At 37.0% G+C, this 5,885-nt stretch overlaps 1 long non-coding RNA gene across 1 annotated transcript in view; it reads right to left on the bottom strand.

Moving 5' to 3' along the window:
• LOC125140201 overlaps nt 1–3,229 on the bottom strand; it is a 15,313-nt gene extending 12,084 nt beyond the window's left edge. Inside the window, exon 1 of the long non-coding RNA XR_007139441.1 lies at nt 2,877–3,229. This is a non-coding gene — a long non-coding RNA (uncharacterized LOC125140201). The remainder of the gene's footprint in view (nt 1–2,876) is intronic.
• Between the last annotated feature and the right edge of the window lie 2,656 nt (nt 3,230–5,885).

Here is a 5,885-nt window from a genome sequence, read left to right as displayed (position 1 = left end):
TTTCATTGCAGTTTATTGAAACATGAAATTCACGGGTTTTGCTGGTGAGGTGTGACAGATGAAAAGATACGACAATAAAACGCTTCTGTTACTTAGAAATTCTTACGAAAATTCACAAAAAGTAAAAGCACCTGTATTTACCTGCAATTAAGATATTTACAGCGTTCTAAACGTGACAACGGTTCAGCGATTAAACACTGTTATGTATTTTATAAATTGAGTGACAAACTTTTTTTTTCCTTTAAAAATACTTCTTTTGCATATTAAACATTTTGCATTCATTTTATTTTTACCCCAGGACTGAAAACCGCTGGGAAGTAAAAACGACCCGAGATTATAATCATGTGTGAAAAATATTGTGATTTTTGGCTTTTTTGGTTCCCTGAGAACCTTTTTGAGTGACGAATCATTGACCACGATGGTTGTTGTTGTTGTCACAGAGAACTACAATAAAAATCACACTGTAAATATTACATTTTGGTGAAGGACTTTTCATGTAAAATACACTAAAGAGTACTAAACCGGCTCAGATATGATTTTTTTCTCATTTTTATCTTTAAAGTTGTTGAGTTTAATATTCACGTTGTTACACGTTCTTATCTCGTACGTGTTCAGTTGCAGACTACGGCGTTATGGTGACGACTTTGCACAGTAACTCATATCAGAATGACCAGATAAAGATGTTTAATCATGATAAAGAGTTTCTAAATATTAATTAATAAATGGGATTCAAAATCTACAAAATACTAAATTAATGAAATGTGGTCTGAGCCAAAAAAATCTGTAAGTATTTATAATATATTTTTGTAACAAAATAAAACAAAATGACCAAATGTATGTATTGTGTATCTTGTTACTAATTATGAATATTTATATTAATTTTTACTAAATCATTATGAGGGATTGAATATATCATACAGGATAAGTATTATTTGTATATTATGGATTAATTTTATTATATAAGGCTTTTGCTCAGCATATACTACATATCTAACCATACACATTCAAATATATCTAATATTGGTCTTGAATTTTGTATTATATTAATCTTTATATTGATCTTTTGCTCTATATTTATGTTCTGTAAAGCTGCTGTGAGACGATGTCCATCTGTGGACAAGCGCTATACAAATAAATTTGAATTGAATTGAACACACACACACACACACACACACACACACACACACACACACACACACACACACACACACACACACACACACACACACACCTGTTTAGATCTCTTTTGTTCTGACCTTTTTCTAGAACCCTAAAAAGGTTTTATTGTCTAGTTTTAGTGGTTTGTCTAAAAATGATGCTTATAATTATTATTTTTTTATCCTGCACGTTTGTCTTTACATTAAACTTGTGCTTTGACCTTGACAGTTTTTAATCGTTTACTGTTTTAAGCTCCTATGCGTATGAACAGTTCTATATAAATAAAGAATATTTATTATAACAGCAGCAGTAAATTTTATTCAGAAACTCACAGGAATTAATTTACAGCTATAAATCTGAGCATACAAAAGGAATCAAATGACTTAAGGGATAAATCTATCTGATTATTATTATTATTATTATTATTATTATTATTATTATTATTATTATTATTATTATTATTATTATAGATTATTACATACTATTAAATTTGGTCAAATTAGAGAGAGAAAATAAATGTGTCTAAGATTCTTGGATTTATTTGTTATTTTAATTACCTGTCATTAGTATGGTGTTAATTAAAGCGTTATTAAGGATATAAGTGGTTTGTAAATGTCTTGTTGGCGTGACTTTACAAGAAGTCAAACTTGGTGGTTCTTTGTCAGCCATAAATATTAGACCAAATGACAGCGAAGAATCCAGAGCAAAAAAAATCCTTCAAGACGCTTTGGGCGATGAATCAACGAACCGACTCGAGGAGTTCGATTCACTGAATTCACGCTACACCGCCAGTTCGAAAGAATCAATTTAGTGAATCGACTGAAAGCAAAGCGCGTCACTAAGGCGAAAACGAAAGGAAGAAGGCGGTTTTGGCAGGTGAATCATCATGCATGGATTATTTAATTGGGTGAAAAAGACTTTATTGTTGCTGTTCTGAAGCACAGCCCTGGTGTCAGGAAGAGTGCACTATACTCCATGTTCTTTAACAGAAGTGCGTAATGTGTTGGCTGGGTATCCGATTGCATCCTAAAATAGTGCACTATATAAAACTAGTGTGCATATGATTTGAACCAGGCAAAATCATGAAGGCATGATGGAAAAATGTAAGCGATTACAGTAAAGTGGATGCACGAGGCTTCTTTCTGTCACCTTGTCACCTGTGCCAAGCTGCTGACCAGGCGTCATTCTTGTCATTCTTTGGCACTTCTCTTTTTTTCCTCGCAGTTTTTCCTCGCCTTTTTTTTCTCTTCCAGCGGTTACATTATGAAATCACAACAGTTCAGTCTGAAATCCGACACTTTTTTGGGGGAACAAATTTCATTTCAGCACCTGGCAACGCTGTAGGGGCGGAAACTTCATAACAGCCCCGAAATGAGCGACTCCAAGAAAACGCGCAACTAAAACCAAACGGACGTGAACTCTGCTGGAGAACCAACAGCGCCACAAACAGAGGGAGAAGTTTAACTATAAAGAAAAAGAAAGAAAGAAAGAAAGAAAGAAAGAAAGAAAGAAAGAAAGAAAGAAAGAAAGAAAGAAAGAAAGAAAGAACAAGAAAAATGTAGTCTGCATGCAGAGATTTAGATTGTCCAGATTGTGAGGACTTCAACACGAACCATTCAGGCGTGTGAACATGGACCAAAAATGACAAATGGTAAGTCGCAAGTCTCTTTAATTTTACAGCAAAATAAAAAAGATGCGTAATAATGAGCCCGGCTTACCTGACCAGCCGCCGTGCGAGCGTGCGTGTGTGCGTATCGGTGCCATAGCGCATGGTTCACTGACAATGGGAATGGGAACACGTTGTAGCCTATTTATACGAACGTTGTGGGGAAATCCCGGTGAGTTATCTGTAATTTTTACAGACAAAAGGAAAGAGGGTTTACGAGAAAGGAAAGTCATATCGAAAGTGAATGGTATGCTGTGGGATCATAAGGAAATGTCTCCTTAAATATTCCTGGAGAGGGGGTGAAATAGGCTGCTGAGAAATCATTGTGGAAAGAAAAGTCGGGGTGTTTAATAATATCTCGTCAAATCCCCAATGCTCCTGCTGATCTCCAGCAGGTACCTAAGAGCAGAACGGGTCCAGCTGTGCGTTTACCATCAGATGAACAACTTTTTCATCGCTACTTACTTCCTATTCAAAAGAACTCACACTGTGCTGTTAACGCGAGCTCATTCGGTGTTTACTGGATGTCATGGATGTCAATCAGATGGTTGATGCAGTGATTTGTTGATTCGGTTATGGATGAAAAGTCGTGTAGAGAGAACAGGGACAGAATTATAGTCATATGGATATAATAGAAGTGTCTGGATGATGAAGAAGAAAGCAAAAACATCAGAAAGATAGGAAAGATAAGGAAGTTTGCAGCAGAAAAAAAAGAAGACAGAAAGAAAAACATGCTCGGTGCCAAAAAAAGTCTGTCCAACTTTTAATGAAGTTTGGAAAGACAAACTACCGTAACTAAATGCAACCACGACGTCTGTTACGACAGTTATATACAGGAACTGTTGTTCTCTCCACTATTCCTCACACTGCTTTATACAGCTTGGTACCACAATGCTTCTCTTTCTCAGCTTGATCTGTCTGTCAGGTTGCTACCCGACAGTGCTGACTTCGCCATAGCAACCATTTAAATATTTTGTTCACTTGTTTTCATCAGTGAAGCTGCTACGTGTAATGATGGAAAGACGAAATATTCTGACCACAAATCGAGCGTTATGAACCGTACGGAGATCATTACTTCTCGTGGTAGTCTTACTACACTTTACAATCGATGGAGATCCTAACTGCATAACCAGAAGTCCTGGAGGAGGATCTGGACCTGATCCAGTACCTGCCATAACCCTAACCTTAACTCACAAGATGCTCTACAATAACATGTCTCTCCAGCCTGAAACTCCTGTCTTTGTGACCCTGGTTTTTTGCCTTGACTTACAGTAGGACCTGGATCTGGTCCAACTCCGTCCAGGAACTGGGTCAGGTCTGAATTCACCCTTTGAAGTTTCAGTTCTGTAGTGAGGTGATAGTGGATAATCATCATCATCATCATCATCATCATCATCATCCTGTGTAATATTGTTTTAACAATTCACGCATGTATGAATATTGTCTTTACTAACTTCTTACAGGATAATCGAGAAGCTTGTTTTGAGCATGAAGCATGAGCTTGTTTTGTTGTTCTATGAACAAAAAGAACACTGAGAGGTTCTCTGTTCACATACGAAACAGAAAGGAGCCTCTTGTGAAAACCCACTCATTTCTGTTCTGTTTAAAATACACAGAAATATTAAGACTCTGACTCGAAATTCCGTCACAGAAAACGCATTCTTCCTCTTTCTTCTTTGCACTTTTAATTAGCTTCTCGTGGTACCGATGGTTACCTCCTAAAGTATGATTCTCTCTCAGATGTTACTGTAGAGTTTGATGTCTTTATGTCTGAGAGGTTCTGGTCGTTGAGAACCTCCTGTCCTGTCCTTGTCCTGGATCTGAAGCGCTTTTTCAGAGGGTGTTAAATTAGCTTAAAGCTTAAAGCTTAAAAGGTTTTGATTTTTCCCTTTCTGATTTTATTTCTAGCATCTTCTTGGCACTTCTGTTTTGGTGTTTCTCCTTCTACCTCTCGTCTTCTCCTGCAAAAGCACCAAGTCTAAAGAGGAGATCAATCGGGATTACACCAATATCATCCAGAAGCAGCTGAAACAAATAGTAAGTGATGCTCGGGATAGATTATTATTATGATTATGATTATTATGATTATTATGATTATGATTATTATTATTATTAATACAGACAGAAAAGGTTGTCTCTTTGCAGAATCTTAGTATTCAGCGACAGATGGAGTCGTGCAGGGAAAAAAAACTGCCGAATGTAAGTATCATGCTGTAATGTAAACACCAGAATCCGTTTAAACTTCAATATCTAAAAGAAAATAACCTAGAATAAAAACTTCTAACCGAACGCCTTAAGAGTAAAAAGTCTTTTTTTTTGGGGGGGTGCAATTGGAAAACTAAAAATAGAACTGATAAATGACTTCCAAAAAGGTACAGGACTAAAACCAGAGAAAACAAATGCACTGACCATGACCTCACTCCTCACTGGAGCATGTTGGGTATCATGACACGCCAAGATGACTCATAAAAGCTACAACACAGAGCATGCGGTCAACTTTATAAAAAAAATGTTGTTTTTTTTAATTTAACAAAAACACAGATTTTGTGTTTAACATTCACTCCCACGGATTTTTATTATCCGTTTAAACCTGAAAGCTTCGCTGAAGGCCTTGTGAGGATAGAGCTGATTTTTTGCTGCCCCCTAGGGTCTGAAAGCGATAAGTGCTGAATGTGAGTCTTTGTGCATTGTAATATCTGAAACTTCCCCACATTCTCGAGCGTGGGATTACAGTGTTTAGTCTGTTATAGGATGAAAGGATGAATATAAACCTGTGATTTGCAGATGAATTACACTACTGTCAGGAAACTCAGCTGCTGTTATACAAAACGAATCACGAGACACTTTCTTTTTTATGTCGCGATCCACACGACGGTGCAGTTATCGATCGATCGCATCAGCTCTATGTCCTGCAACCGTTTCCCGAAGCACATCAACGGTCAGCTGCAGAATGAACTGTCGAATCTCACGAGGATCATACATGCATCTCTGGGATGTCCCTGTTCTACAAACCAGGTGAGACACATTTACTGTACTTACTTAAGTACCACATGCAACCTTT

The sequence above is a fragment of the Tachysurus fulvidraco genome, chromosome 25 (genome assembly GCF_022655615.1).
Source record: "Tachysurus fulvidraco isolate hzauxx_2018 chromosome 25, HZAU_PFXX_2.0, whole genome shotgun sequence".
Lineage (NCBI taxonomy): Eukaryota > Metazoa > Chordata > Actinopteri > Siluriformes > Bagridae > Tachysurus > Tachysurus fulvidraco.
This window is presented reverse-complemented; position numbering and strand designations above follow the sequence as displayed.